The sequence below is a fragment of the Megascapheus bottae genome, chromosome 18 (assembly GCF_031878675.1).
Source record: "Megascapheus bottae isolate mThoBot1 chromosome 18, mThoBot2.hap1, whole genome shotgun sequence".
NCBI lineage: Eukaryota > Metazoa > Chordata > Mammalia > Rodentia > Geomyidae > Megascapheus > Megascapheus bottae.
Window position 1 is genome coordinate 22,701,403 of NC_143526.1, and position 21,204 is coordinate 22,722,606.

General features: G+C 39.2%; 1 protein-coding gene across 8 annotated transcripts in view; it reads right to left on the bottom strand.

Annotated features, from left to right (window-relative positions):
* Plcb4 (phospholipase C beta 4) overlaps nucleotides 1-21,204 on the bottom strand; it is a 353,129-nt gene that overhangs the window by 194,293 nt on the left and 137,632 nt on the right. For all 8 annotated transcript variants that reach the window (XM_090352005.1, XM_090352009.1, XM_090352003.1 and 5 more), the window contains one exon: nucleotides 20,511-20,570. The gene's annotated coding sequence lies outside the window, so the exon portion shown is untranslated. The remainder of the gene's footprint in view (nucleotides 1-20,510; nucleotides 20,571-21,204) is intronic.

The following is a 21,204-nucleotide window of genomic DNA, read 5'->3' on the forward strand; positions in this document are numbered from 1 at the left end:
AAATATGTCAGGTACTAAGAAGTCGATAGTAATGAAAGTATCTCACTGTGTTCAAGCATTCCACTTCTGTACAAAACATTTGATATCACCACTTAACAGTTCCTGTGGGTTTTATTTTCTTTGAGCCTACTTTGTCCAAAACACAAGTTTGTATTCTCAAGAACTATGGTCTAATGTGTTTTTTTTTTCTTTCACGTTTGAATGCACCTCAGAATCATCTGGAGGATTTGTGGAAACTCATGAGGAATGTGGAACCTCATCTCACAGCTGTTGAAGCATTAAGTCTGGTCGAACATCTAGCTAGCAAGTTCCTAATGATTCCATTGAACCACGGACAAAATCGTGAGCCAGGAGCTGATATTGAAAAAGGTGTAAACACCTCCACACTACATTCAGAGTACTTTTTACTTTAATCAGACCCTTGTTACACATTTTTTTCCTCTCTTCTCTTTGGTTATCGTATACTTGCCACCCAAAGAATATCCTGTCTTTTCCTATCTTGTGGTGGCACTTTCCTGTCTCCATATCTCTTCTGTCCAAACCCTTCCATCTACAAAGATCCAATGCACACAGAGGCTTGACCATTTCACTATCTTGGCTTCCTTACAGACCTTATGTTCCATCCCAATATGTATTTGTATAAGCTCTAGGATGGTATGCTCCATCTCATATTTATGTTTGTCAAAGATCAAATTTAGCAGAAAGGGTCAGTAAGCATTTGATGAGCGAATGGACACATAGCTAGCAAAACCAGCTGATCTGATCTGACCCAACATTATATGACAAGTGTAGGAACACTCTTAGTTCCAGCAACTCTTCTAAGTTCTGTGGAGCAAATCTGTTAAGCATCTTTAAGGGTTCATAAACAGGGATGCCCTGATATATTTGCAGACTGCTTACTTATATAACATGTGTAGTTGTAGATGGTTACCAACTTTAAAATTATGAGAAAATGACCCACATCTACAGGGAGCTATAGAAGGATAGAGGTGGGGGGACAGGGAATGGATTTCACATGATAGCAGCTGGCTATGTACTACAGAAAATTTATTTGGGTCAAATAAGACTGTGTATTTCCAAGGTGACACTTAAACCAAGACCCAAACAATGAGAATTGGATATTTAGAAAACCAGAGGTAAAACTTTCTAGACAAAGTAAAAAACAAGTACAGAGACCCCAGAGTAGAATTGAATTCAGTGTGTTCAAATAACAAAGGCTAGTGGAGATCATGGGAAGAATCCAACTAAGATGAAATCAGAAAGACAATGGTTAGGAGCAAAATCCCCCTTCAATTTATATAAAGGGTTTTTTTTATTTTTATTGTTGATGTTTCTCATTTGTCTGTTGGTTTGTTTTAAAGGGAATGAAAAGTCTCTGAAAAACATGATCTGGTCTATACTTTAGTAAACTACTTCTGCAATGTTATATGAATCGGAGGGTAGAGCTGAAGACAAGACCAGAAACAGGTAGGAGGCTATTGAAAAGACTTAGATCTGACTGCTGGAGGTTGTGATGAAAGAAACAGGTAGTTCAAAACTACTCTGAAATCCATACCCAAATCAGATGCATTAGACTTGTACATGCAAAAAAACAAAGGCACTGAGATTAACTCTCAAGTCAATCTGACCTTGAAGTTACACTGAATAACAAGTGAGAAATGTAGAGAAATGGAATGCCAAGATGAAAAAATAACTTTGATTTTTTTTCTGCAAGTGATTGCTTGGCTTTATGCTCTGAAGTGTAACATTTATTAAGTATTCAAGTGGTAACATCAAGTAAGCAGTTAAATATATGAAAGCTAGGAAAGAAAACAGAGATGGCATATAAAACTTTGGGGACTGCAATTATCAAAGAAGAGAAAAGGACAGAAAAAGACATTACTTGAACAAGAAGAAGTTAAACAATGTAATAGGTGTCAAGATTAAGGACATTTGGTTAGCAGAACCACATGAAGGTAAGAGCTACAGAGTCAGTGCCTTCAAGAAGAGTCTTGGGGTCAAAAGCTGTTAAGTTGGATGATGAGGACAAGAAGGTGAATATTGAATTTCATAACATGGAAATTCACTGAGGCCCTTGACAAGAGGAGAGAATTTTAATTACAATGGTCTGAAGAAAGAGAGGTAAGGACTTCAAGTCTACCTGTACTGACACTTTTTTTTTTTTTTGGTTCAGTCCTGGGCTTGAACTCATAGCCTAAGCACTGTCCTTGGACACTTTTTGCTCAAAGCTAGAGCTCAGCCACTTAAGCTACAGGACCACTTCTGGCTTTTTCTATGTATGTGGTACCGAGGAATCTAACCTGGGTCTTTGTGCATGCTAGGCAAGCACTCTTACCACTAGGCCAAACTCCTGGCCCCTATGTTGACACTTTTAAGAAGTAGTTTTCAGAGCAAGGCTGTTACTGAAACACAAGACAGAGACACTGCAGTTTTGAAGCCCTACACAACAGTGAGAAAGAGAACAAAGGGTAACCAATGCAACAGGGACACTGTGTTGAAATGAACTTTACAACTTGGGGAGGAAGAGAGGCAGGGGTAGGAAGGGAAGTAGAAGAAAATGAGGGAGCAGTTAACACTTTTCCACAAGAAATGTACTCATTGCCTTACTTATGATAACTATAATCACATTAATAATAAAATAAATTTTTAAAAGTCACTTCTGAGAAGGGAGTAACATTCTGAAAAAGTATGAGTCATGTTTGAACATTCTTTTGAGATTTGTATTCATGAATTTAGAGTGAAACCTCATCAGTGTGGCTGTATGATGCCCTATTTTATTGTAGCTGGCTCTAATTCAAGTCCATGAGCACAGTGGCTGGGCTGTCAGAAGAATTAGGTGTGAGCACATCTGGGGAATTAACAAAGTGAGCAGTATTAAGAGACTGGGAGACAAGGTTGGGAGAGGGGTTATAATATATGATAGACAATGGAACTGAGGATGGGTAAGAGGGGTGGAGGGCCTGAATGCTGTCTGGAATAATGAAAGAGCCCTAGAGAGTATAGGTTTCAGTTCAACTGATAAACACTAGACTTGCCTTTATAATAGAGATCTAACATCTTCATTGGGCAAAGCCTCAAATCCGAAGTGATAGAGATGATGATTTTTTTTTCCTTTGGTGGGCCATGGGGCTTGAACTTGGCTTGGGTGCTGTCCCTGAGCTCTTCAGCTCAAGGCTACTGCCCTACCCGTGGTCCTGGGCGTGGGCCTGGGCATTGTCTCTGAGCTCTTCAGCTCAAATCAGCTCAAGCTCACTGCCCTACTCTTGAGCCAAATCCCTCTTCCCATTTTCTGGAGGTTAATTGGAGATAAAGAGTCTCAGGTCCTTTTGTGCCTGGGCTGGCTTTGAATCTTGATCCTCAGATCTCAGCTTCCTGAGTAGCTAGGATTACAGGTGTAAGCCACCACACCTAGCTCAGATGATGAAATTTTTTTGAACACCAATGGACAAACTATAGCTTGACATGTGCCTAGATGCAATCAAAACACAGACACATTAGAAATGTGTCACAGAAACCCATGCTCAGGCTATGTATATTAAATCTGTATGAAGCATGAATGAGTTTGGTAATTAGATTCATCCCCTTTACCCCTCTATGTCATGTATATGCAAATATTTCAAAATCCACAGAAATATGAACTATGAAACCTTTCTAGTCACAAGCGTTTTGGACAAGGGACAGTTAAACTGTAAAAGAGAAGAAAATGATGATTGGTCAGTGAAAGTGCTTTAAAAGTGGTTTTAAAAGCTGATGGAGGGCTGGAAGCTTGACCTAATGGTAAAGTGTATTTTGCCTAGCATGCACAAAGACCCAGTTCAATTCCTCTGTACCACATAGATAGAAAAAAAGCTGGAAGTGGTTGCTGTGGCTCTAGTGGTAGAGCACTATCCTTGAGAAAGCCCAAGGACAGTGTTCAGGACCTGAGTTTGAGGAGCATAGAAAAATACCTATATATTTTCTATAAACCTATGTTAGCCATTTGTATTTTTACACTTGTATTCATTTGTATATTTATACTTGTATTTCCTTAACTTGCCTTTCTGCTTCTGTATATCTGCTTGCTAAAACCCTGAGAAATGCAACTGCTGTCCTTGTGGCTAATCTACAACCACCCATTTGTCCTTGGGTCCCAGACTGAGCTACACTGTAGTAAGGAGTATACACATTCCAAACCGAGAGCTAGAGATAGTAGCCATCTGGTACCAACAAGGTCGGACTTGTGAGGGCCAGCAAACTAGGGCAGATGTCAACCAATCACAAGCCCGTCACCATGGAGATCCCCCTAGACTCATATCTGGCCTAAAACCATCCTCCTAAAATGACAGCCAGCTAGACTGACCAATGATTAGTCACGACCTCTTTCCTGCTTTGTATTGCACCAATCATTTAATGGAATTATAGTATAAATTTCCCACGTGTCGTATTGATTTGTTGCTATTACTTGCTGGGGCCTTCCCCCTACCAAAAAAATGTATAAAAGGGGCTGTAATCTTGTGCTCAGGGCCTCTGGTCTGCACTCGACTATCAGTGCGTAGAGACCCGTGCTCGAGCTGGTCAATAAATGACTCATTGCAATTTGCATTGACCTTTGGTCTCTGGCTATGGGGGGGGGGGGGAGCGGGGCTTCAAGTTTCTGGGCACAATAAATTCAAGCCCCAGGACTGGGGAAAAAAAAAGGGTGATTGAGCTGCTGGTGATATTTACAAACACATGCACAAAGACATAGGTGACAAAGTTGAACAGGCCAAGGTGTCCTTCGAGGTTAAAGAGATAAGAGTTGTGACATTTCCTTTATTTTCTGCTGTACATTTTAAAATGTATGTGTGTATTTGTGTGCAGTGGCTCTCAAGACTGTAATCCTATCTGTTTGAAAGCCTGAGATTGAGAGGATCACAATTCAAGGCAGCAAAATGTTCATGAGACCTTTTCTTAACCAATAACTAGACAGAGTGGTAAGAAGTGTCTTTTCAGGAATGTGAGAAGATCAGCAGGATCAAGGCTTGAAGCTACGGTGGATCAAAAAAAAAAATCATAAGATCCTGCCTAGACAGAAAAGACTGAGCATAGAGGCACATGCCTGTCATTTCAACATAAATAGGATTATAGCCCAAGTTGGCCTGGGGGGAAAAAAAAATCAAGACCCCATTTTGAAAATAGCTATAGAAAAAAGTAATAGGGGCATGGCTCAAGTAAAGCATCTGCTTTGCAAGTGTAAAGCTCTGGTTCAAACTGCAGTGCCAACAACACATTTGTGTGTGTATGTGTGTGTATGTATGTATGTATGTATGTGTGGATACACATGTGTATATGTATATACAAACATTTTATGTGTGTAGATATATCACATATGTGAAAATATTCAATTAAGTAATTAAGATCTCTTTCACAGTAAATCATAGGGACAATATCGATGTAGACCACATTGGGTTTTTTTGCCAGTCCTGATGCTTGAACTCAGGGTATGGGATTTGCCCTTGATCTTTCACAAGGCTACCTTTCTTCCACTTGAGCCATAGCAACACTACCAGCTCTCTTGCAGATATGTTACCAAGGAATCAAAGCCAGGGCTTCATGCGTGCTAGGCAGGCACTACACTACTAGGCTTTACTCCCGGGCCCTAGATCACAAATTTTCTCCTTATAATAGAAACCCCAGCTTCCAATAGCCAATAAGCTACCCATATTGTGCTTGAGTCATCCAGAACAACTGATTCCTTTCTTAATCTTGCCTTTAAAATTCGGATGGAAGTCAATAAATGCCCTCCTGCATGGCCAAACTCCCGAGTGTGGAGATGGATGGATTGCGGGGCCATCAAACTGCCCCTCACAAACACCAACTGACTGATCACGATGCAAGAGAGGTTCAGTCAAGACACAGTTCATGATCACATTCCTACTGAGGGGAATGAACATAATGTAGACTCCTAGTCACAGCTCTTGGCATCTTTCTTGATGTTGTTGTTGGCTTACCTTTGCAGCTAAGTTCAGCAGAGAAATTGGCAGGCTGCAATTGTCTTGATCTGTTCTCCACCAAATACCTCTGTGGCTCAGGTACCTTGGGTTATGTATTACTTGTTTGTGTATGAAATGCATTTATCCAAGTGTAATTAGCATGCAGTTAGAAAAGTGCACCAATCATAAGCGTGCCTCAGATGTTGAGGATGTGAATGTATCCGGGTAACCTGATAATGCAACAGGACCTTCACAGTATTTCAGGAGCCTCCTTATGGTCTGTTCTTGGCACTCTCCCTTCGGTAACAGTAACCTCTGTCTGGACTTCTTTTGCCCCTTCTTCCTTTTTTCTTTCTCTGGGGCTAGGAATCAAAGTTAGGGCTTTGTGGATGCTACTTGCTTTCACCATTTAGCTATGTCCTCAACCCTTGGCTTTTCTTGATGGTGGTAGTGCTTGTGTTTGCTGGTGCTGGAGCTTGAATACAACTTGGGTGCCATCCCTGAGCTTTTGTGATCAAAACTAGTGCTTTACCACTTGAGTCACAACTCCACTTCTGGCTTTTGGTGATTAATTGGAGATAAAAGTCTTGTGGACTTTTCTGCCTAGACTGGCTTTGCATGGTGAACCTCAGATCTTAGCCTCATGAGAAGCCAAGATTACAGGTGTGAGCCACTGGCTCCTGATTAACCTTTGTTGTTGTTGGGGTTTTTTTTGTTGTTGTTGTTGTTTGTTTTATATTCATACAGCATCTCACTACATAACTAGGGAAGGCCTTGAATTGGATCTATAATCCAAGACACCCTCCAATGCACTTCGTTCCTGCCTTTGTCTTACGAATGCAGGCAGTATTAGGCCCTACACCTTTTATCATACCATGGATTAAGTTTGCTTCTGAATGTCTTGGTATTTGAAGGAGAGAATTTTCTCTGGTGAATACATACTTTGGGACAGATAAAACCTAGAATGTTTAAATGATATATAGTTCTATGCTGCATCCAAGAGATGAAATTGCTGAAATTCTTGCTAGTTCCCTCTCCTTCCTCCCTGAGTAAACAAGAATAACCTTCCTGGGTAAATAATCACATTACCCTCAAAGGCTGCTGGTAATTATATAATGATACAAATTGAGAGGATACAGGTTCCTTTTTTTTTTAATCCAGGCTTTTCCTTTTGTGTTTTGTTTTGCTTAGTGTGGCTTCTTTTTTTTCCTTCTGGAACATTTATAATGAATCCTGCAGAGAGCAGCCTTCTTGGACAAGTGCTAATTGCAAAAGGCAGCATTTAATCTTTCATTTGTGTATCCATAATGGAGACAGCCCTTCTGATAAAGGTGGCAGCCATGAACTTAAGTTCTCTCCTGTCCTCTGCAACACAGCAGTGCCACAAGATGTCAGACCCGAAGCAGGGCTGTCCTGGATTCATTTTGAATTGATGAGAGGCACTCATTTCTGACAAGCAGGAACATTCTACGGAAGTTTCTATGGAAACTAGTAGTGTCAGATGAAATCAACGGCTCAATCCTGTTTCTTCCTAAGGTGGCTCGGGTTATATGGGTGTAGATTGAAAGTTGGCCTGAAGAAACAAAAAAACTAAGATCTTTGCTTTCAAGGGAATGGACAACTAAAGTATGTTTTATTTGGCCTACATTGGATAATAGGCTTCTGTTATGGCCTCACAAATGTCATCATGACACTGAAGTAACTTTCCTAAATAATACCTGAGTGGTACATTGACTGTCCCCAAAACTCAAATGGTCAAATAGCACTGCAGCCTCCAGTAGGTCTTCAAAGGGGGAAATAATAAATAAACCTAAATAATAATTTTTAAACATGGGCTTTTTTCTGTATTATATATTTTTCCTCATTTTCCTCCACTGTGCTTTATTTACTGGTACACATGCTACAGATGGAGAAATGCATACAACCTAGCTGAACTCATGTTACCACCTAGATCAAGATGTATATATGTGTTTATGCATGTGTAATTCATTGTCTGCATGTCTCTCTTCTGCTGCCTCTGTATTTCTCTGCATCTCCTCTCTCATTTTCTCTCTCTCTCTCATATAGGCTTGCCTGACCATTACTCGAAATGAATCACCTATCATACATAGTCAGCTGTTATCATCCCAAGTGTGTATTCCTCTCTGCCTCTGTCTCTCTCTCTCTCTCTCCCTACCTGCAGCTTTCTTTCCCTCTCTATCATTATCATAATATAGCTTGGCCTAAAACTTAGAACTTTCCTGCTTCCACATTCCAAGTAATAGGAATATAAACAAGTATCAACACACTCAGCACCAAGTTTTTTCTTGGCTTGTCCTTTTTTCCTCTCAAAGCTGGTGATGGAACTCAGGGATTAGTGGAATGGTAGCATCCAACCACTAAATTATACCTGTGCCCCTAAGGCATTTTCTTCATGACTACTGCAACATGAAATTGTCTTAACCTTACATCTGTTTCCTTATTACCTCTTTCTCAACTCTATAAGAACAGGGATGTTTCTCATTAATGCTTTCTTCTAATACTTAGAACTTGGCCTGACATGTGGTATTTGCTAAATGAATGAACAAAAGTCATGAAATACAAAAGGCAACCCCTTAGAAAACATTAATGAAGAGGGAAATTATATTTCTAAAATTAAAGTATCATCATGTTTAATATTAAAGCATTAAGAAGATGAAATCTGCAACTCATTTCGGATGATCAAAATAAGAATAAAAGGGGATACATCTTCATCATTCCAAGAAGATTGTCACTTGGCTAAGATGTAAGCCAAAGTTTGCTTTCCATTTTAGCTCTGCCTGCCTTTGACAATATAATCATTGTCTCTCTCACTTTGACATAAATGACATCTGGGAACTAATAAACCTTTGATGCTAAGAGAAAAGAAGTTGTTCTTACTAAGTCACATGCAGTATTGTACCCAAACAAACATATTTTCCTCTCAGCTTGTTTTTTCAGACCATCAGAGAGTAAACAGGCAAACACTAGATTTGAACAGAACAAGCTGCACAATCAGATTAGACATTCCCAAATAATATTAAGGGACTTTTCTTAGTTATTTTCTTTTTCCCTTCCAGAACATACTCAGCATAACTACAACATTTGCTGTTTTCAACATTATGATTTCTTTCAGATAACCATCCTGTTTGGCTGTGTGCTAATATGAGCTATAAACTTGACCTGAACTGCTTTCTGTTACATCAGACTTTGAAAAGGATCTCTTGGCTCAGCTGTAACCACGATGGTTAAACAATGTCAATAAAGTTGTCACCCATCTCCTGGGAGATTTCTCCAAATTTGGATTTAATGAAAAAAAAAAAAACAGAAAGAAAAAGATGTTGGCTCAGACACCTAACCAGGTAGATAGTACAATGAGACTCAAGGCAGATATTTTGGGGGTGCATAGTGGCTTGCTGTCTCTACTATATACAAACAGAATGAGGCAACCCCCAGCCTCATAGTCACTTTTAGGACGCTTTCACGCTTATACTTACATTGAAGTTTCTTCTCATGACTTCAAAATTTTCACATTGCCTGTCTTGTGTTATGTCTCAGACACTTGAGCCATTTTTCCTAAATCACCAAGTTCAGTGATGCAGATATTACGTACAATAAAATATGCCCACGTAAGTAACTAGCACCACAAATAAAAATGTGACACCTATGAAGGAGAAAGAAACCATAGCTAGTAAGGCCTACCCTGGTGCAGCAGGTGAGCCCAAAAAGAACTTCCACCAAAAGCCAGTCTGAACGAGCAAGGATAAGCAACTATAAGCTCAATGAATGGTCTTTTCTTAAGCCGCTGCACTTGAGGAGCAGTTTATTGTGCAGGTTAGGATGGGCCCTAATCTGATCTGATTAGTGTCCTTATAAGAGGAGGGAATTTGGATGGAGAGGCATTAGGGATTTGCATGCACAGTGAAGACACCATGTAAGGACACAACAAGAAAGAAGCTGCGAGCCAAGAGGAGAGACACAAGAGAAATCACTGTTGTCAACACCTTGATCTTGGACTTCGAGCTTCCAAGACTGGTATTTTGTTATGGTAGTCCTCACTGATTTTCACTGCATGTCTAGGTGGCAAAACGTGGCATGAACTCCTAGCTTTTGTTTTTTTGTTTGTTTGTTTGTTTTGTTTTGTTTTTGAGGAGGGGGGAGTCATGGGGTTTGAACTCTGGGCTGGGCATTGTCCCTGAACTCTTCAGCTCAAGGCTACTACCCTACCCATTGTGACGCAGCCCCATTTCCCATTTTCTAGTGATTAACTGGAGATAAGAGTCTCAAGTTGTTTAGTGCTCAGGCTGGCTTTGAACCTCAGATCTCAGCCTCCTGAGTAGCTAGGATTACAGGTATGAGCCACCATGCCCGGCATCCTAGCTTTTTCTCCACTGATAATCATTATGATGATTTCTGTCTCCTTCTTTAAGAAACCTGAAATCCCACCACCCACCCACCCACCCCCCACCGAAAAAAGAAAATGCTCTTAAACAAAATCTGTTCATTGTATTTGAGGCCTCAAGGTAAAAAAATTATTTCATCACTTTTCATGATAACAGAAGACAATAAAACTTCCATGTCCAATGCCACTCTGAAAGAGAACCCTGTCAACAGTTTGTTATATCTCTTTGCAGTGTGCATTTGATTACTGGCTTTCTCCTACTTCCTGGAAACCTTGATGACAGGCACCAAGCCATATGCCAAAGATCTGTGCCCTGTCACTGGCCATTTGGTATCTTTAAGCCACTTCTTTGTAACTGAGAATGCCAGCTATTCATTCTATTAGCTGATCTGAAGCCACACAAACCTGTTTAAAGGGATTTTACTGTTGTTAGTCCTTCTATTTCTGTAAGAAAGCAAAATCTCACAGAGCTTGAACTATACAGGAAATTGAAGTGTACCCTTCCCATAGAAAGTCCTAGAAAGAAGTCATGCTAGGAAGGAACCTTTCAGAAGTAACCCTTTGGTATATCTGAGTACTTACTAAGGCTTAGGCACTAAGAGGGTTGGGATTGTTTTATGTCGCTGGTTATACCATACGGGAATTTGATTCTCACAGTGATGTCATAACTTCTTATTGGAACCAAGCAATTCTGACCTTAGATGTGAGCACCAGATGCATCCAGTCAGGCTCCGTTACCTCTGTTTCCCCTCAGGAATCTGTTTCCTAGAACTCACCCAGAAGCCCCTAGCAAGGGGTCCAAGATGGGATACCCTTCCCCTGACATCAGCCTCATCTTTTAGAGGACAGAAATACTCCAGTTGCATCCTTACCAACTCATCCTATGTTGGCACCCAAATAGGAAAGCACCTCTCATGCCTACAAACCAGGAAAAATGCTGCTTCAAGAGGATCTTCCTGGGCCCAGGCATCAACCTGCCCTACCCTGGCAGACGGCCTTGGGTATTTTGCCTACTCCATTTCTTCCAACTGTATTTAATATATAGCTAAACCAGTAGTTCTCCACGTAGAGTTATTAATGACTTTTTTCACTCAGTGCTCTAAGCTTGTGTCTAACACACACACACACAGACACACCACACACACACACACACACACACACACACACACACACACACACAATGTATCTCCTTCTAATTACATCTCAGTGAGGTTCATTCTAAGAATATTTGCCTCTTTCCTCAACCTCAGCACTATCAAGGTGGCTAAGGGTTAAAACAATCCCTAACCATCACAAGCAATCTCTTACTGTCCATTCTATGAGGAACTTATGGACCATCTGGAAATGCTTAAAGAGCAGTGGCTGAGGATTTACAGCTAAGACTTTTTTCCAGAAGGAAAATCCCACATAGTCCCTGTAACTCTCAAAGGAATAGACCAGAGGTCAAATATACTGGAAACAAAAGTGACTCATCCCAGCAACTGATCCCAGCAAAGCCTTCCTCCTTGCTGTCTCACCATTATTCCTACTTCTTCATGATCTGATCCTTTTAACACGTGTTCCTTAACATAAAAGAAGATTTTTCAAATGAAATTAATCATGTAATTAAAAATGATATTACAACTGAACATGTACCCCAATCAAAACAATGTCTAGTTATCAGTGCAAATGAGAAGGTTGCAGATTTTCTTTTGCAAAAGGCGCCTAGAATGGGTTCCCTTGGAATTCTAACAACAAGCAGCTCAAACCAAGCAGTCTACACACCAGCTTTGCTTTACTAAGCTACCAGCAGTTCTCACCAAGGTCTCTAGGAAGGAATGAAAGCAATAGAGGCTTAGATTCTACCATACCTGTAATAACCCGTGAGGACTGGGAGGACTGTGCACTGAAAGAACAGCAAAAGAAAAATAATTCCTTTATCAAAAAATAAAGATTTTTATACATCAAGATGTATTGTATTCATCTACTGCTTTGTGAAATGGCAACTCCTTTTTATAACTACTTAAAGATTAAAATACAATTTTAAATATATTTTTTAAAGAAAGCAACTGTAAAACCACAGAATGAGACAGAATACTCAAGTCATATCTGCTAAGAAGCAAGTATCCAGAACATATATAAAAAAGTACTGCAAGGAATTTGACAACAGGAAGGAAACAATTCACTTTAAAAATGAGCAAAGGAGCCAGGTGCCAGTGGCTCTTACCTAAAATCCTAGCTTTTTAGGAGGCTGAAATCTGAGGATTGTAGTTCAAAGCCAGCCTGGGCAGGAAGTTTGTGAGACCTTTATCTCCAACTAATCGGCAAAAAAATCCAGAAGAAGAGTTGTGGCTAAAGTAGTAAAGTGCCAATCTTGCGGGGAAAAAAAAAATGCTTAGGGACAATGCCCAGGCCCTGAGTACAAGCTCTAGGACATGCAAAAGATGAAAAAAAAAAAAAAGGAGGGGAGGGAAGGGGGTGCAACATACAATAGTATACATGAGTAGAACATTTCTCTAAGAATATACATAGATGGTCAACAAAAAAGTGAAAACTTAGACAATGCTGTTTAATCATTAGAAAGTTGAGATGAAAAACATAGCAAGGTTCAATTTCCCACAGATTAGAAAGGCTGAAAAAAAAAAAAGAAAGAAAAAACTACAGTAACATGTTAGCAAGGATGGAAAGAAATTGGATTAGAAATCCCATGGTTTCTGGTATGGCACAATTGCTATAAAAATAAATTTTGTTCTCCTTGAAGTGATAATTTTGCCCACAAATTCTTCTGTCCAAGTTGAAAACTCCTTAAATAAAATAGAACTTTATTCTAGTTGGATTGGAAATAGTAATTCTGATACTTGCCTTTTTATGGTGTGTGTGTGTGTGTGTGTGTGTGTGTGTGTGTGTGTGTGTGTGTTTGTATATTTTGTTTTGTATTAAATTTATGAAGATCAGATAAAGGTCCTTAATAGGTGGGGTGGAATTTATTGGTTCATTTAATTTGCCTCACTCACAGTGGCATACTTCTAAGTCAAGAACTCCAAATTGGGGCCAGGAGTTTGGCCTTGTGGTAGAGTGCTTGCCTAGTGAGCACCAAGACCCAGGTTCAATTCCTCGGTACCACATACATAGAAAGCAAAAAGCCAGAAGTGGTGCTGTGGCTCAAGTGGTAGAGCATTAGCCTTAAGAAAACCCAAGGACAGTACTCAAGCCCTGTGCCTAAGCCCAGGACTGGCAAAAAAAAAAAAAAGTCCAAAGTACATAAATCCATATAGATAATTTGTGAACTGGTGACTGTTGAGGGGTCAAAGAAAAGTGAGTAGCAAATGTTTTCATGAATCTGAGAGGTTCTCTTGAAGGATCATAAATGTTTTTTAGAAACAGAGGAGGTGGTTATCTAAGATGGTGAGTACGCAACGATCATGAATGGTTCATATAAAATGTTTAAGTTTCATCACATGAATTTCACTTCAATCAAAAAGAAAATAGAGTGACATTGTTCAAAAAGAAATGTACTCATTACTGGACCTATGGAATTATAACCCTTCTGTACATCGCCTTTATAATAACAATTTTAAAATAAAGAAAGCAGATGGAAGAAAATAACAAAAAGCACCTGAGGTTTTCCAGTGTCACTAAAACTCCTTTGCGTGGGGGAAATGAACTCTAAGTCAGGTATTCCTGCTGGTGACTGTGGGAAGAGTGAAGGAAGAGTGATGTGCACATAGAAGAAGGTGGTTCTGTTCCTAACTGAAGACAGGTAATTAGATAGCTGCACTCTGGAATCCAGATATCTTACTTCATAAAATCCCAGGAAACAAAGCATTACAGAGTAAGATAGTCTCTCAAATTGGGAGAATGTGGTACCTGCAACTCCTCAGTGACAGCCTTTTACAGATCCTTTATTCATTTACATTGGTGAGAAAGAAAAAACTGAAGGCTACAGAGGAAGAGGAAAAGAAAGAGGTAATTGGGGGGCTGGGAGTTTGGCCTAGTGGTAGAGTGCTTGCCTAGCACACACGAAGACCCGGGTTCGATTCCTTGGTACCACATACTTAGAAAAGGCCAGAAGTGGTGCTGAGGCTCAAGTGGTAGAGCTCTAGCCTTGAGAAAAATCCAAGACAGTGCTCAGGCCCTGAGCTTAAGCCCAGGACTGGCAAAAAAAGAAAAAAAAGGAAAGAAAAGAAAAAAAAGAAAGAGGCAAGTGGGTTAGAAAGGAACTGTGAGCCACACAACTTAATCAGATTTTATGTCCATATCCACAAAAAAAGGGGCAAAAATGGGAATTTATTAGCAATAGGACAGGCCCTACTAGCCCCATTTCCTTCTAGAGAGTTCCAAAACCCAGAGAATTGGATGGTACTCTGCTAATCTGACAGATGGGAAAGCCAAGCTCCCTGGCTTCAGAGCTCATGTTCTCTTTCTCTCACAGCCTAATATCTCTAGCCAGGTTGACAAGTTTAAAAAGTCACCTGTTTTCTGACCAACTTCTAATTGTTTGAGGAAAGTGAGTTTGAGTTCTGTTTTTTCAGAAGTTCAATAAGGATTCTTTCACCTATCCCCAATGCAAAAGTAGACTGCCTTTCTCAGAATTCTAGACCACTGTGTTATTAATTAGGCACTAGAAAAGAACACACTATGGCTGCATCATCTCCCCAGTCATTTGTCACCGATTATTGCCCAAATCCTTGATGTGAAATCTTAAGACCTCCAGACATCCAGAAAGGGTCAATAGATGATGTCAACCATGTTAGCAGCAGAACCACTGGAGTCTTTCTCAAACTGCCTTCTTCCTGCCTGGGTGACACTTGAGTCCCCTGACAGGCCACAAAATATGGGAAGGAATGAAGCAGCTGATAGGCAAGGTGGTTGCAATCCAAGGTCACCAGCTGGTTCCTCTCTTGAGAGAGCTTATTTTAGTCCTGAGTCCCGGACAAACTGCCCTTTTCCACCTGACAACATCAGACAAAATGATGCCCTCTGCTTTGCAGTTCAGTAAAGTAGCTAAAGTTCTAAACAACTTCCATTGACTTTAAACAATTTTATTTCATGCGCTTACCTCTTCCCAAATCCAATTTTTTTTCCATCCTGACAAAAAAAGCAAGCATTTCTATTTCTATTGGAGAAGGACTCAATGTTTCAAGCTTGGACAAAACTCAAAATATCCAATCTGAAGTGGGAGGGTGTAGAATAGAAGATGGGACAGAATTTTTTGTGTTTGGAATAAGAAGTTCTTGTTAACACCAACACAAGGAGTAGCGGGCAATTGTGTCACAAAGACTTCAACAGCAGTATATTCACAAACAATGCACGACAATTCTAGTCAAAGGCAAAAGCTAAACATTTTAGACTACTACCTTTTTACCCTAGACAGTCAGACCTTTTCCAGTTTCCTCAAACCTTAAGAGTAAAGTGAAGCTGGAACAAATAATGGCTAATATAACCTTTTAAAGGCAAATAAAAAAATAAATAAATAAACAGGACAAACCTTAAGCATTTGCTAGAGTAGAAAATGGATATTTGGTTTTCAAATACATTGTGCTATAATTTTCAGTTGATACTTCTCTAACATTTTATTTAAAACAAAGGAGCTGATTCATTTTTATTATACATGCATTCATATAGGAAGTATATGCATATATAAATATGTCCAGATCCCACCATTAAAATTTTATTCTACAATGCTTTTCAAATATCTAGCCCTTTATTCCTAGATCTTTTTGTTTAAATGCCTTTTTCAGTAAATAAGTCCCAGAACTGAGTGCACTCCACTTACATTCTTACATGGTTGGCGTTTTAATAATTTTCAGTGGAAGGCTATGTCTCTGCAAGAGGAAGGTAAAATGAAAAAATAACTGCTCATTATGTACCCAAGAAGCGATAAAGATTAGATTCTGGCAAAAGACTAGAACTTTCACATGAAAACTGAGAGGAACAATGCTTGGTGGATTGCTGACCTTAGGAACTAGAAGGAGAGTATCTCTCAAGGTCATGATATTTAACTCAGGTTCTTTTAAAAAAAATTCATATTCAATGTGCCAGGAGTGTGGCCTACTGGTAGAGTGCTTGCCTAGCATGCATGAAGCCCTGGGTTTGATTTCTCAGTACCATATATAGTGAAAAAGCCAGAAGTGGTATTATGGCTCAAGTGGTAGAGCGGCATCCTTGAGAAAACCCAAGGAGAGTGCCCAGGCCCAGAGTTCAAGCCCCAGGATTGGCAAAAAAGAAAAAGAAGGAAAGAAAGAGAGAGAGAGAGAGAGAGAGAGAGAGAGAGAGAGAGAGAGAGAGAGAGAGAGAGAGAGAGAGAGAGAGAGAGAGAGAGAGAGGGAGAGGGAGAGAGGAGAGAGAGAGAGAGAGAGAGAGAGAGAGAGAGAGAGAGAGAGAGAGAGAGAGAGAGAGAGAGAGAGAGAGAGAGAGAGAGAGGGTGTCTTCCTACTAGTACAAGACCCTCATTCTTCTAAAACAATGACTGAAGTGGTGCTGAGGCTCAAGTGGTAGAGCTCTAGCCTTGAGAAAGTCAAGTCCAAGGACAGTGCTCAGGCCCTGAGCTCAAGCTCAGGACTGGCAAAAAAAAAAAAGTGAAAAGGGCAAAGGCAGATACTGGTGGCTCACATGTGTAATCCTAGCTACTCCAGAGGCTGAGATCTGGAGGATCATAGTTCAAAGCTAGACCAGACAGAAAAATCCATGATACTAGCAAAATGCTGGACTGGAGGTATGGTTCAAGTGATACAACAAGAAATTCATGAGCACAAGATACTCAGTTAAAGTCTTGGTAATAGGAATGAAAACAATGCTGTGTGTGTGTGCTGTGGGGAGGGAATATTAGAAAACATATCTATGCTTGGAAAATTTTGTAGCAAAAATATCTATAAGCCATACAGTTAAATAATATCCTTTGCGTCTGTCCTTTTTAAGCACAATAAAATCATTGTACATAGTAACATTCATTTAAGAAAAGCTTTATGCTTTAGATTTTATTTTTCTAATTCTTTGTACATTTGTGTGTGTGTGTGTGTATGTATGTGTGTGCGTCTGTGTGTGTTTGTGTGTCTGTGTGAATGTGTGCCACAGTATACTGGAGCTTTGAACTAACTCAAGGCCTCACACTCTCATATGGCTGATATACCAATTCTAATTTATATAGAAATACTAACTGCTGAAAATTACCTTGCCATCTTTCAATACCGTAATCATTTGAGGACTTACAGATTTTTGAAGCAGTTTACTACATTCTCAAGGGAACAAAATAAATTTTATACAGCTCATGAAAGGGCTTAACTTCTACCAGGAAATGTCCAATGAGGTGACAAATGTGCCTACAGGAAGAAGGAAGCAAGTGATATGTCCTGTTATTTCATAGAGAAGACACTCTCATGTCCTATTCAGACACCACAGAACCTTTTGAAAAGACTTGTGTGTCCACCTGCCGGTTGGTTATCTGCTTCTAGAGGATGCCATCTGAAACTTCTTTAAAATAGGTTCCTTAATCTCTGCAGTTGCTTCATCGCAGACTCAAGGGCAGAGGTGTTTGGAAGTTCATCACCCACAGCCAATGACTGAGGCTGGGCAATGGGAAAGCCCAGATCCATTCCCATAAATGGGAGGGGAATCTCTCTACCCTTGTGTAGTTTTTTCCCTTTTCCTTCCCCCAACTCACTTGTTTCCTCTGGGAACCCTGATTTCATAAACTGAATTGGCCAGAAATCTTCTGTAGGGAGACATTCAGTATGCACTATGTACTCTTAGGAAAAGTAAAACTATGGATGCTCTTTATTATTAGCTATTACAGTCCCCTGGATAAGAACACCTATAATACTCAGGAGTCTAAAATAAATGCAACATCTACAGTCTAATAAGCAAGCAATACTTTTGTTCCATACACACATTCTAAGGCATTGTCACCTTCAAATACATTTCTTAGATCTAGGAAAGAAATGACAATAACTGACATAATAACATATGGATATTCAGGTATGAATGATAAGGATAGTATGTAAGATTCCAAAGTAAAGGTAAAAAGAAAGAGAAGACAATATTAAACTTTGGTGAGCTATGTACCTAACCTCAATGTTAAGGGTTCTATATATAATCAATATTTAATAAAAATAAATTAAAAATCATTTTTAAAAGGAACAAGGACCTGAAACATAACATAATGTTTTCTCAAGAGCAAACTAAAGTCCTATAGGAAAGGAAATATTATAAACTTGAAAATGGCCTTTCATTTAACCCAAATTTCTAGCAATGCAAGCATATTTGGTCCAAAAACACTCATCTTGTTTCTCTATAACACTTTTGATCTTAAATTTTTGATTCACACTGATAATAAGTTAAATCTGATGCAACATGATAAACAAGATCTATATTACAGTACTATGGAAACTAAAATGTATTCAGAATGCTTACATAACAAACAGGCCTAAAACACATTTAGAACTGATACACCAAACTGTTCATTGCTGGAATTATGGGGCCACAAAACAAGCATTTCAAGACAAAAGCAGAAATGTTTGAATTCTAGGATCAACATGTTTCCGATTTTTGAATATGGCAAGTTATTAGGAAAAAATTCAGAGCTCATCTTGTTACACTAGGAAAACGCTTAAGTCGCTGTAACCAACAATTGGGCGGTATTTGAATAATGGCCAAATGTTTTTACTTTTTGGAAGGGTAGAGGGAAATACAAAACAATTCTCTCCTGGAAATAAGGATGTGAATCAACAACAACCAGATAACATCAAATCCAGTCAGGATTTATAGGCCTGATGAATAGGATAAGAACCTAGAATAGTGTCTTCTAAGACCTGATCCTAGAATATTTGCAAAAGCAAATGAATGACATTGATACCACTTAATATACAAGCATGTCTTCTTTCAACTTAAACTATTTTAACAAACAACTGCTGCGCTGTTTGATTTTTTTGTGTGTTTTGATGAAGTGTTGATATTCAACAAATACATAATTCTTATAAACCATTTGAAATACAGCTGACGAAAAACAATGATCTAGTTAAGGTCATAGTATTGGACAGAAAAAATGGATAGGCCAGGAAAACAGAGCCAAGGACAGATGGGTAAATCTCACTGATTTAAAGTCTCTAGAATTACTCAGCACCCCTTAACTCTGCTGTGCCTATGGAGACAAGGTTTATGAGTCATCCTCAGGGAGTAGTAAAATATAGCCCACTTGACTAAAAATAGGTAGGAACATTCAATAATAAATCTACCTTCTTGATACTTCTATGTATCACTAATGACCGATCATTTAGAGACCTGACAGATTATGCAATTCTTCCTTTCCCTCCCAGAAAGTCCAGAAGAAAACCAGCCTCAGGCACTGCCAGACAGAAGATAACAGAGCTCCTGACATGACATGCAACACTATGAAGAGAAAAAATACTGAAAGTAAAAGCCTGGGACCTTGGCTTTCACTAACAAGAGGAATAGTTAATTTTGTGGTAAGTGTGACCTCTACAAAATGATTTCTTGACCCTTAAAGGAAGAAAGGAAAGATGGTACATTTCATTATGTGCAACAATAATTAGAAAACAGCAGTTTGATGAAAAGATTCTCATATTGGTTAGGATTCCAGCCCTAGCATTACACATGGGTAAGATCAAGTATTATCATTAAAGTGCTTCAGCCCTACCAAAACATTCCCATCCTATTTTGACATTTCATTTTGTAAAATGGAACATCAGGGAAACAGCTAAAGAATTTACTGACATCTTCCATATTGCTAGTTATCCCAAATGGAGGATTCCAGCAGGCCAACAGCAAATGAGTTCAGTGGTTGGTTGTTTTTTGTTTTTCACATTGGTGGGAATCTCCCTAATAAAGCCTGCCTCATACTGAAAGATAGATTTCCCCTAAACATAAGAATGAGGAAAAACTCAAAACTTCAGTCACAAGGGATATAACAATACCAAACGTCGTAAATGGAAAGTGAGCAGAAGATGCAGTGTTCACCCCAATGGTGGAATCAGTCAAAAGGAATGTAGAAAACATTGAGAGTCTGCTTAAAGTCTCCATTGCCCTCCCCCCATCTCCAAGAAAGGTGCCTCTTCTGTCTGAAGAGACATTGCAGAAGGGCTATCAGAGATTCGCTTTCCTTTATTGAAGGAAAGCAATAGCAGCACTTCTACTTTCTCACTTCAGATCATCGAGTACTCACTCACCAGGCAGCTCTCTATCAATGAAGAAGGACAGCCACTGTGTCAAACACAGAATCTGGTTCTCTGTAAAACAAACAAACAAACAGACAAAGACAAGAGAAAAATTAATGGCAAAATTTTTCAGGGTTCTCATGAAAAGAAGCATCAGACTTTGCACTTTAGAACCAGAATTTAGGGTGTAATTCTTAAAATCTATCAGAAAGATATTAAAATATTAGTGTCATTAATTTTATGCAATGAACATGCAATTCAGAATGTTACTGTTCTGCCCGGGAGACTAGATTTTGTATACTTACGTCTCTCCAGTGTTGCTGATTTACACAGCCTCGTCATCTAATAAAATACTTAAACAGCTATTGAACAAGGCAATCTAAAACCTCCTTATAGTAAATATAATTGCCTTTTCCTGATTAATAGCAAAGTGTCCTTAAATGAACTGTAATTGCAAGAAATCTTTCAAATACCCTCAGAGAAACTGCAATTGGAAGAAACCTTTCCAAGCCACATATTTCTGAACAGGGAAGATTTACAATGGAATTGGATCTAACTATAAAAGTCATTTTTTATGTGTGTTTCTGTCTCATCCTTGTTAATAAGTTGTTTATGTCAAGTATGAATTTGACATCGAACTTCTGGTTTGGCTGAAAAAAAGGTTTCGAGGTATTTCCAAATGTAGCAAGGAAGAAAAGGTTTGAGA